This window comes from Parasteatoda tepidariorum, chromosome 9, assembly GCF_043381705.1.
Source record: "Parasteatoda tepidariorum isolate YZ-2023 chromosome 9, CAS_Ptep_4.0, whole genome shotgun sequence".
Classification (NCBI taxonomy): Eukaryota; Metazoa; Arthropoda; class Arachnida; order Araneae; family Theridiidae; genus Parasteatoda; species Parasteatoda tepidariorum.
This window is the reverse complement of record NC_092212.1, coordinates 46,731,505-46,744,533: the sequence shown is the minus strand read 5'-3', so window position 1 is coordinate 46,744,533 and position 13,029 is coordinate 46,731,505. Positions and strand designations below refer to the sequence as shown.

At 31.0% G+C, this 13,029-nt stretch overlaps 1 protein-coding gene across 3 annotated transcripts in view; it reads right to left on the bottom strand.

Annotated features, from left to right (window-relative positions):
• Positions 1 to 13,029, bottom strand: part of LOC107438880 (homeobox protein cut) — a 195,416-nt gene that overhangs the window by 53,804 nt on the left and 128,583 nt on the right. The gene's annotated exons all lie outside the window — the stretch shown is intronic.

Here is a 13,029-nt window from a genome sequence, read left to right as displayed (position 1 = left end):
CTTTATAAGTTACAGAGTTTCAGAAGAATGTTAAGTTATTTATTTTCCAATAAACTACATTGAGAAAAAAAGTATCATAAAAACTACCAGAATATGGTAAAATTTACGGCTTTTATGACTCAATGGGAGCACCGAAAAGCTTGGTAATTTTTACCAAAGCGTTCTGGTAATGATTTTTATGAAATTGAAAATGAAATATGGTTTTATAATAAGTGATAAAAATTTGGTAATTTTTTCATGACACCTTAGAGCATGGCATAAAAACTATTAGGTTAAATTAAATTTTCAGTTTTTTTAAAATTTTTTTATTAAATGTGCGGTAATAAGAACTACAATTTTGAAAACTAGTATTTCAGGTAAACAGTTACCATTACGAAAAAAATTACCAAATAAATGGTTTAAATACCGTATATTTTGGTTTTATTAACCAGAATTGTTTTTTTTTTTTTTTTTTTAATTAGAAATGTCATTACTTTACAGTAAGGTAGTTGTACCAGAATTTTTTTCCTCCGTTCATCCGTTATTGTTTTATTGCATTTATATAATATATAGTTTAAAATTTTTTATAATTTCTCAAAGAATATTTCTATACTTTTTTTTTAAAAGGATTCGATGGAAAAAACAATTTAAAAGCCTATAACTATTATATTTTATGGCAGTAGTTCACATATGAACGCTATCAAGTATGATATTAAATTACTTACATTTTCTCCATAAGTATAATTAAGTTTATTTACTACTTATTAACATAAAAATATCTTTAAAGTAGCACGTTCATATTTACAGTAAACGAAAGCATAATAATTACCTCGTATGTAATAAAATGTACAAATTTTTTAAATTTTATAAGTTTATTTCAATCAAAACAGACTTTGTTGAAATTATAATTGTTTAGATTATCTGAATTTAATAGGATATTAGTTGGTCATTCTAAGTCAAATGTTCACGTAATATTAAATCAATTTTAAAAAGTATATTTTACCTGTAAGACTCTTACAAACAGCAAAACTTTTTATCAATTTTACAACGCTTGAAATAATATGTCAAAATGATTTTCTGAAAAATCGAAATTTTTGTGGAAATTTGTTATGTCAAACTTTAAGTAAGGACTTTTTTTAAAATTCGGTTTCTCTTGAACTATTCAATCTCTTTCATTCAAATTTTGTATTTTGCATAATAAAATTATATTCTTTAAAATTGTGTAAACAATTTGTATTCCTTACAATTCATTTTGTTTTTCGATTATTATTAAATAAAATATCAAAATAAATAATTATTAAAAATTATTTTTTTGCATGGAAATGTTTTTGAATAAACGAATTTTATAGTTGGGAGCATGATTTTTTCAATATGCTGAAAAATTTCTCGAGATATGGTGAAGCATACAAAAAGTAATATTAATATTAAGTGAAATTAACATTAGGGGTCCCAACGTAAGACTGCTGTTCTAACCAACCAATGAGACTATATTTACCAGATTGAGGCTATTTCCTATATTTTGGGGGTCAAAAATCCGAATTCATCATAAAAAGGTATGTTTAATCAGTGAAAGTACGCTTCGTAAGTAACTGAAAATATCGTCAGCACTAACTAGAATATTTAGGGTCATACCCTCGAACTATTACGATAGTATTTTAGAACGTGAAAATTCAATTATCAGATCAAAAGTTGTCCACAGTTGTTCTTTTTTCTTTGGCGCAACTGTACAACACCATAGAGGTTGCTTGAAAGCGGCTTGTTTTCTTTATTAAATTTTGAGATCGAGTACAGACTATTAAACTTGCTTTGATTTTAAATTTAAATAGGATAATAAAATAAGTTAACTCAGATAAAAGCCTGTGTTTATCTGTAACATATAATTTTCTTTTTGAGATATCTGAAAACGACAGAAGCGATAGAGCCATTAATCATCCGATTTGCTGACAGTATAAAAACAATTTGATTTGCTGACAGTTGCTGACAAAACAATTGCTGACAGTATAAAAACAATCTGCAATCCTCAACACGGTTCATGAAAAAGAACTAAGCTTTTTAAGACAATATATTATATATTAAATTTATAGTTAAAAAAAATTTAATTTAAAATCGGTTCATTTTTAAGAAAGTTTTTTTGAAAATTCAAGAAAAAAAAGTATGGATTTTTCCCTATATTTTTGTTACAAATACTTGTACCTTTTTCCTAAAAAAGTGATGAAAAAAACAAGCACAAGTACTAAATTTAAAAAGTAATCAAGCATAAGCAAAAGTACGTACTTTTTAGCTCTTACTTTTGTTAGAATCATTGAAATTAAAAGTATTGCCATGTATGTATGTTATTATATACATATATACAAAATCTTCAAACTTGAACTTTAATCAAACATTCTTTCTTGCGTCATTTGGTACTCAAATCTTGTGTAGAGCACAAAATAAATCAAAACTTTACCCCCCTTCTCTTAAAACATTCAAAATATATTCAGTTCACAAAGTAATAAAGCTTTATCGTATAAATGACAATGTTTGTTAAATATTTGAAAAGTTTAAATTTGATTTGCATTAACACAATGTTAAACTTTTCTTAAATTTCGAACCTAAGAATCCTTCATGAAACAAGCTTTTCAACCATTTGAAATTCAACAGACTCATTGTATCAAGAGGTCGTTGCATAAAATTTCAAAATTAATTTACGATTCACTAAAATTCTAACATGTCCGTCCATTCTTAAGGAATTTACGGGCAATACTCCGAACTCGCCTGACTTGCATTAAATATTTGGAGTAGTCAATGTGCATACATATATATAATATTGTGAAGGGGGCTTATAATATATATATATATTACTTGATAGATGGTAGAAGTTATATGATGCCAGCAAATCATTTTGATGCAAATAGTTTTAACCTCATAATAATATTTACTGGCTGTTAGCCAGTATCGTCTCTGAATAAAAGCTGAATAATAAATCACGCACTGGAATATTTCAATTTTCTCTCGAGAAACACTGTAGCTTCACTCAGAAGTCATAATGTATTGCAATTTAAACTGGATTTAAAATTTTTTCAAAGTTGAATTTGATTCAATTTCGTTATATTGTGTTTTGAAAGTTATATTATTATTCTTAAGATATTAAATATGCGTTTTTAGAGACAGTAATAAGCTATAGACTATTCTACAAATATTTTTTTAAACCTCATTGGTGAAAAAGCTCCACTTTTTAAAACTTTCTTGAAAGAACATTTTTCCTTCGATGAAATCGAGTGTTGAAGGGGTGAAGACGGAGAGGGAAATTTCCAAATATGATTTTAATCCTTTTTATTTTTTTTTTTACAAATAAACTGATGGTGAATTAATTACTCTATTTGATAGCATCTTTCAAAACTTACGACAGCATTTTTAAAATACAAGACAGTCGTCCAATCACAATTTGAGGCATTAGGCATACGATATGTTGCCTCTATTTGCTTTTTTCCTTGATAAAATAATAATAATAATATAATTCTACAATTAGCATTTTTCGATAGGTAGTTTAGTATTGCGCATTTGTTAGATGTTAGAGTTTTGAGAAATAGTTTTATTTATGCGTCGTTTATGTTATAATTTTTTTTAGCATTATCCGAATCGGTTTTCATTACTTTAAATAAAACAAAAACTAAATTTGAAAATATCTAAAAACAACAATTTTATCTGTATATATATATATATATATAAACATAAAAACACAAAACAAAGAACACGCAAATCAATTAATCAATTTACCTAAATTTCAAGATGGTGAGAAAAGAAACCTAGAGGATTTGGATGTTCCTATTTAGTTAAAATTAAAATATACAATTTTGATGTACCGCTACGCAGAGAATTCTTTAATTGATTTTCGAATACTTTTTTATTTCATTTTTTTTAACTATGCGAGATATTTTGATTCTGCTTCTCTTTTTCTTTCAAATTTTTAGCCTTGGAAATCTTTATTTATCTTTAAACTCAATTGTTATAATTAATAAAACAACAAACAAAATTTGTTCGAAAAAAAAAACTGCATAAGACCTTAATGTTTAGGCTTATTTATCCATACTAGACAACTCAAAAAAAAAAAATTCGAATTGTGAGGTCAGAAAAACCAGTTCAACCAAATTTTCGAAATCGAAAGAATTTTGGAAATTTTGCCTGGCTCAAAAAGAAACTGAATTTAAAGAAACATATATAATGGCACGAAGAAGAAAAAAAATTACCGAGCGACGGATACAAATGATTTGACATACGGAATTCGTCGCAGTTATTTAAGAAAGAAAATTGTTTTCGAAGTTCGCAAATTGAAGGTCCCGAATGTGCGCGTAAAGCTTAAGCCATTTACTCAGACGGTCATATGCGTGTCGCCCATTTTTAGTCTCGGGTCTAAAACTTTTACTCGATTCGTGTCTTTTGAAAAGGGTAGTTTGGGAAATGGATTTTAAGATATTTCATTTTCTTTTGAATAACCCCGAAGCACGATGTGTCAGCTTTTACTGAAAATTTATAACACAACAGTCTTGAATGCAATTCTGTCTTTAGTTTATATGACGAGAGAGAAATTTAGAAGAACGCTAGAGAAGAATTTTCAGCCTTTTTTTTTTCTTCATATTTTTATTTAGCCATTTTCAGAGCAATGTAAAAATTCTTCTAAAAAATATCGCTTGTATAATTTAATCAGACCTTTCTTTTAAAACTTGTCAAAAAATGCAAATAATACCAATTAGATTCATTAAAGAGAATTTTATTGAATCCGTAAACTTGCATCGATATTTTGCAATAATACAATATGTAAATTTATAATGTATTTCTTTGGTTAAAAGAATTTTACTTTAGATAAGAATTTCAAACTATTTCGCATGTTTTAACTTAGCTATCTTCAGAACGATTCTCCTAAAAACACACCGTTTGCATTTTTCAATAAAGCTTTATTTTAAATTTTCTCGCAAAAATAAATAAAATAGATTATACTCTGAGAAAAAAGTATGGTCAAGACTACCAGAATATGGTAAAATTTACCGCGTTTTTGGCTCTATGTAAACACCAAAAAGGTCGGTGAATTTTTTCTGGTGCACTTTGGTAAACCATAAAAATTAAAAACCATATATGGTTTTAAAATCTGTGATAAATTTGGCAAACGTGATAAAATTTGGCAATTTTATCGAGATATCTTAGAGAGTGGCATAAGAACCATTTATTTGGTTAAGTTTACTTTTCAGTTTTGCCTTTTTTACTGAGTGTGTGGTAATAAGAAAGGTAATTTCGAAAACAATAATTTATGGTAAATCCTTACCATATGAAAGGAAAAATTACCGAATGGATGGTTTAAATACTGCATATTTGGGTTTTGTTAAACAAAATTATGTTTTATTTTTATTTTTTATTAATTAGAAATACCGTTACCGTACAGTACGGTAATTTTATCAAATTCTTTTTCCGAGTACCACAAATTGAATAGTACCGCATTTTGAATAGTACCACAAATTGAGAGTACCACATTTTGAAATGACACAATCTGTAAATTTATATTTTTTCGTTGGTTAAAATAAAAATTCTAGTTTTAAGGAAAAATTTCCAGCAATTTTTTTTTATATATATTTTTACTTTTGTATTTCAATTTTGTATAATCAATTTTGTTCAATTTTATTAAAGTGTATAAAACGTTGTAAAACAAAGCATTTAAACCAATAATAGCCAATAAACATTAAAACCTATATAATTTTAATTAAAACGTCTTTGCAGTTTTGCAAGAACTTCATTGTATTGTAGAATTTAAAAATTGCTTGGTGCTGCAAAAGATTTTAGGGAAGAATTTTTAATACCTTAAAGAATAATTATAGAATTGCTACTTTTCTAGAATGGCAACTTTTTATTAGAATATAATCTTTGCTATTATATCACTTTAATGTTTTGATTAGATATTGAAGTATCAGAAAGATCTTAATGTAATGTATGAAAGGCATTACTGTACTCCCGTCTCTATTGGCCGATTAGCATAATTCTGAAACTGTGCGTATCAAACAGTTCACCTTTTTTACAATTTCCTTCTTTTTTAAAAGAGCATATAATTCAAAGGAACAATCTTTCTTTCTAAGATTTAAATGAGGGTATAATAATAAAACTTTACCGGAATGAACAGAATATAATCAATATGAAGAATGTATCAAAAAAATTTCCTCAAGGTTCCTGAGGCATTCTTGATTGGAGGGAACAAAAGAGATTTTTACTTTAATCATTTCAGTTTAAATTTTCCATTTTTGCTTGGTCTTTTCGTAAAATATTAAAACGAGTGTTGCTGTGAGATATTTTCTTAAAACATATTAAAATAAATAATATTATCGAATCACACACACAAACTTAATAAGTTGCGAATAGAAATTTTTTTAAAAAAAAAGTTCGCCACAAATTTTTTTTTTCAATTTTTAAATTTGCTACACTATTTTGTTATATTATAATGGAATGGAGAAGAAATATGAAGTGCATTCTCTTATGCATTAAGAAGTGGAGAAAATATAGGGATGTCTAGACTGGGAGTCGAGCCCCCCGATCAGCCGGCCGTGAGAATGGCAACTTATAGCTTTCTCGGCTGTTGCATATAACGTAGATTAAGACTATTATTATTATTTACAAAAAAATATAAAGCATGTTGGTTTTAGTGGAAGTTCTATTGAACCAGAAAATGCTTAAATCATTCAAAATGTATTATAATAAAAATGAACTCAGTCTTGTAGTAATTAATACAATCCATACATTTTATTGTAAAACTAAATTAGATTATAAATAATAAATTCTAATCAAAGTAATCAACCGCATCTCCTCAGCAAAATAGCTCGATTTGAAACCCTACTAAGTTTATTGAAAATTTCTACAATTACTGCTTTCTGAGCAGGAACGTTCTTAGCACAATGAATGTAATTTGATAATTTTTGTGTTGGTAAGAAGAAATACAGCGTTATCTTTAAAAGTTTATGAATAAAAAATATGAACCATAACATATGAGTTCAACAACAATCTACGGATATTTAACTTTGTGGTCCAAATCAAATCCCCTCAGTAACGACAAATGTATCGTCTTCATTACAAAGTATCTTAAAAGACATTTGTCATCAAGAAGCGAGACAACAATCTGATCCCCCTCCCCCCCCACAAACCCATCGCGGTCGTTCGACGCCCACCCTTTCTAGATGAGAGCCGAATGTCGATGCAATTAAAAGCCATCCAGCCTGAGCGGCGTCTGCTGACCAATCATTGTTTAGCCAGGGACCCAAAAGAATTTATACATTCTCGTTCACGTATGGAAGTTATTCTTGCGACATCATTCACCACCAATGTGCGAACATACCACAGCGATGAGGAAGACCTCTCGAACAATAAACCTCGTCCTCTCTACCCCTCTCGCTCTCCCGGACCATCCGGCTACCCCCTCTTTCGTACTTTCTTCTCCCGGATAGGAAGAAGGACAGACAGAAGAGTAAAACGAAAAGGTTTCTCCTTCCGCTTTCTGGCAGGGGCCCTGCTGCACATGTATGCATACCGGAATTAATGTTGGCCAACCCGGTCATAATTATTGACGGAGTCGGTAGCCGACATACCGGTGCCGACTAGAGAAAGGGGTTTGAGGGGGAAATAAAGAGAATCAGCAGAGAACATTCTCGAAAAGACGATTGGGGGTGGAAATAGAGGGTGGACGAGGAAGATCAGAGAGAGAGAGAAAGCTAAAGGATTAGCGCGCATAATAGGGAACAGTTGCAAGAGGTTGGGGGAATAGAAAAGCTTACAAACAAAGACTAAGATGGTAGGGTAGGGGGGCAAACCGCTGAAAGGAATAATTGAAGTGTTCATTACGGTCACCAGAGGGCCTGAGCGGGTAGATAAGGCCCCGCGTGACGTCATCGGCAGCGTTGGCGCAATTTTCTGGCTGGTTGGACGACGCTTTCCACGCGAGTGATCCAGTGCCGACTACCTCCCTCCAGTTCGTATTTTTAAGCCAACCTGTCACCGGTGTTGACCAGATAACCCACTGTCTTCCTAACAGGTAGTTGGCTCTCCCCTTCACTTCAATAACCAACTTCAATTTTTTTTTTGTTTCTTCCGGAGCTATCGTTTTACGATGGATCCAGAGCCAATGGTTCGGAAAGCTCCATGGTTGGCCGGTTGATGTCGGAAATTTTACGATCGTCTGCAAAAGCTCCTTGTCCACACACTTTCGATGGGCCGTAACTCAAAAAGTGTCGCGTGGCTCAGATAACGTTGGTAGAGGGGGAAGGGGGCATAAACGACGCTGCAGCAAGGAAGTAAAAGAGTAAATAACTCTCAATCTTTTCACCAACATCCTATATACACCCTATTATTTCCACTGAAGGTCTTACAAGCGAAGCAGTAATTTTTTCATTGTAAACGATACGTCAATGCTTATGCAAGTGTTTGATATTAAGGGGAAAATATCTAGACAGCTAATGGTTGAGGCTATGTTCTGTACATTATGCAATTGTTACGTTATTGGATTTTCAGTTTTGGTCTGATGAAGGTCACTGAAAGATGACATTGGAGCAATTAATGTATAGAGGTATAGAGGAAAGGTACCCAATATGAGACAGACTTTTTACAATTAAGATTAAAGCATAGTCATCAATATGACGTTTCTAATTATTTTATCTAATGTAAATGTGATCTGTTTAAATCATTAGAAATCGGCCAAATTTACAAAACTTAAGTATTTCAATGTGTTTCAAGAGATAAATATTAGCAAATCTCAAAAATTTGGAAGATCTATCTCAATGTGTCATAATATCAAGATAGTACCAAGGCTTGTTAAACACTTAAGCTGTAATTGATTACAATCTCGATCCATGTTCATTTATAGACAACTTAATGACAAAAAGAATGTATGAAGCATAACAAAAATAACTTGCATTTGACTAATAACACACTTCAACTTGAAAAACTTCTAAAACATCATTGCGTTTTGATTGTGCGAAGACAACTTGCTTCCACGTTGTCTTCGCACAATCTTCACATGTGTTTTTGACTGTTTTTGTTTGAGCCCACCGTCTCATTAGCAACAACCGGGATCTCCTATAATATGGGAACTATTGCATACTAGGCACCATTCTTCCACTACAAAAGTGACCAAGTCAAATGTGAAATATTCTAGGTACAACTGGAATTAAACACCCTTATTTAACAAGATTATTTTTGGTCCATGTTAATAGGCGCATGCGTATCAGCAATGAATATTGGCTTCTGCTTCTTCCCCAATAGGAAACAGGTGTTTAAATGATTTGGACATATGTTCTCCTTTTTTCCAATTATTGACTTGGTCACTTTCGGCAATAAATATGTACCATATATTTAATTGGGAATGGGAGGTAGAGAGTTTTCACGGTTCTGACTTAGATCATAAAAGCTATTCCAGGCGTATTCTCAGCTCATTTATTATATTTGTCTTACCCGAATGTTTTTTTGTTTGTAAGATAAATAGTTAGCAGACAAATTTATCTGACAGTTTAAAGAGAATCGAAATTACGTGACATGTAGACTGTGTGTATGGAAAATGTTGATGCGAGCAGAAACATAAACTTAGAAACACAACAAGCAAATAAATTTCAAATTTACCACCAATAACAGTTGAAAAAAATACGTTTCAGTTTCGGAACTTAAGATTAGAATTCATGTTACATTTTGAAAAGACAATTTTAAAAGTATTCATGAAATCCTTGCTTGCTTTAGGCAACTACCACCCAATTTCAATCAAGAAAAAATAATATAATTACGCTAAACAATGCAAAACGAACAGCAGAGTTTATAGTGAATTTTATCGTACGTGTTTATTGACGTGAACCTATCTATTTACAATCAATCTTAAAAAAATGGATCAATTTACAAATATATGTTACATTTCGTGTTAAGCAGTTTAAATAAAATAAAAAACTTTTTTGCATAATAATGTCCATGTTTTGCTACATTGAATGAAGTTGGTATACCGTCTTAATGCCGTTAAATCATTTTTGAATGTTTTGAAAAGAGATCCGAAATGGGGGCGTTTCATTCAGCTTCTATTAACTGATGAAAAATAAGGCAATTTTAAACGCATTAATACATATTGTTGTTATTGTCGTTGTTGTTGTTATTATTGTTGTTATTGTCACATTGATGTTAATGTAAATTTATTTATCTGATCAGAAAACACTACCCTCATATAAGATGTAATTTAAGTTACTTAGAACGAGGATATTAAGCAAATGAAAGCAATAATTAGGACTACAATGCTGTTCCGATTGATTTAATAAATATATTTGTTGGGTAAAATATTAATATAAATATATAATTAATATAAGTCTAGTTGAAACTGAAAATTAAGTGTGACGTATTATTAAAATTATCATTTGATGAATACCATTGTCATAATATTTACATGTTTGCGTTTACTAGCAATTTACTATTTACATACTGCTACTGTTTACATATTAATATTATGATTTATTTGCTAAATAATATAAATATATTAAAAGCAAAGGAGATTTCTAAGAACTGTGCATTTGATATGATGGATAGTAGTGCACGCAGTATTATTTTCTAAGACTCATACTTTAAATACTCCTGATAACAGTTTGCTAGATTATTGACTTTGAATGCTAATTTGTTAAGACAGGGACAATTAATAATAAAGGAAGATCTCATCTCCTATCTTTATGTATCATTTTGCCAAAACACTACAAATTGAGTATTTATTCGCTAAATATCACCATTACAATATTCATTAGTGGAACACAACTTCTTGAATACTTATTTGCCAATTGCAACTATTTGAATACATATTTGCAAATACTATCATTGCTTATTTGTTAACTACTACTGAGATCTTAAACGATAAGAAAATTTGAAACGCGCATCTCCAAAGCCAAATAATTAGGAAGACGGATATTGGCTATTCCGAATCAGTGCAGCATGTTGAATCCTTGTTATCTAAACTTACAAATAGATTACAGAAGCCACAAATGGGTTTTAAAAGCGTTGACGCAGATGCCCAACCGTTCTCTTTAAATTACCCAAGACCTGCGATGGAGTGTTATTTCCATACGTTAATTTAGGTATCCCCATTGCTTGGTAGTTCCAACCAACCAAATGTTCTCTAAAACCATGAAATGATATCTAACCGAAAGAGAGTGAGATTTTCCACATCTAAGCATTTCTCCCATTTTCCAACAAGTCCATTCCTTTTGGATGGTCATTCTGAGTGGTCAAAGGTCCTTTCAGTCCATTTCATGGCTCACAGCAGTGGTGGGTACGCGATGACCTACGCGGCATCATTTTAGAAAAGCCATTAACGGAAAGAACTGCAAAAGGCTCTGAATTCGATCGTAATGGCCCGGCCTCTCCGATGGAATGATGGGAATAATGAACTTAATTCACTTCACTTCTCTGCTTATGCTTATTACTATTGCCTTTAAAGTACTTCTCCGGGCCTTCAGTAATTGTTGGTTGAAGTTCCCACGCGATTAAAATAATGGTGGAAATTCTAAAGGCAAAAATCTGTTCAGTTGGTTACAAATTCATTACCAGGTATGGAGTTACCTTTTCTAGTTCATCTATTGTTCAAATTTTAGGAATATGTTATTCAGATAATATGGAGTTTCAATTGCATAGCACAGAAAGAATTTCCTCAAAATGCACGTGGCTGCTAATCGATTTCTTAAAGGCGGAAGACTACCACTGTTTTAAGAAAACTATCATTAGTTTGAATAAAATCTTAAGTTCTTAAGAAGTTATCAATGCATATTATATTATTTAGTTTATTTTTGTCTGTTTTACGTAGGAAAAGTGCATTAAATTTTAGAGTTCATTATACGATTTTGTTTGTTTTGAAATTATTACACGAAGTACAGTGCACTTTTAATGAAAATTTTCTTTGTTGTAATTTTATTTTATTATGGCGTTGAACAGCCGACCAATTTTTGGGTTTACGACTACTAATATTCAACTCTCTAACCTAGTAATGTTGAACCCATTCCAGAAGACAAAGGAACACCTAGATCAAGTATTTGGAGAAATTTGCCTTAGTGTAGACCTTTTTGATAGGAATTAACCCTCATTTGCGTTACATGGAGAAGAAATCCTCCCACGGTTTGCCCGGCGGCAAGGGGGCTCTAACCATGCTCAGTCTAACACTGAGGATATTTTTACGCCAGCACTGGGGTTGGTGCGAGATGAGAGCTGAATTCGTATCAACCCACCCTCTCTGGGATTCGAACCCGGTTTACTTCATTGGAAGGCAAACACTCTAACCCCTGAGACACTTTGCCAGTAATTAATCAAATTAGGACTAATTGAATCTTCAATCAATTTTTAAAAATGTGATGTGTTCTTTAATTGAGTATCAAACAGTTTCGCTTAGTCAAATGACACAACTTAGGCCAAGGATGGAGGCTGGTTAAGTATGGTATTTAAATCGATAAAAAGCTCAAAGTTATCAAAATTGAGCCTGATATTAATATTTTAATTAGTACAGAGTAATCTCTGATTGGACAACGTCCTCATTAATTAATAATCTATATCACTGATTGAAAGAAAAAAAATATTTTAACTTAAATTGGAAATAAATGCATAAGAATATTTTTTAAGATGCTATTAAGCAGCAAGCAGAGTCACTTATTCAGATGCCATGACTTAGAACTAGTATAAACACTGGTTACGTTTGGCATTCAAGACGATAAACTGTTTGTATTAAATGATTAAAGACTCAAAGTATATATATATATACACAACAAAATAAATAAATACAAGAGAACACGAAGAAAGTTAAGAAAAACAATAAGTTTCATTTATTGCGCATAAGCTGCAAGAAAACAGAACTCATTAGATAAGTTCAAAATGAAGATAAAACAGAGGAAAATTATAGACATATGAAGAAAAAAAAAAGGGAGGGGGGAATAATAATGAAAAAAAATAACAAACAACTGATTTAAAAAAAAGGATGAAATTTTTTAAAATTAACAATTTTTTTTTTAAATCAGTTTTTTTTCCATCATCATCTCCCCCCCCCCTTTT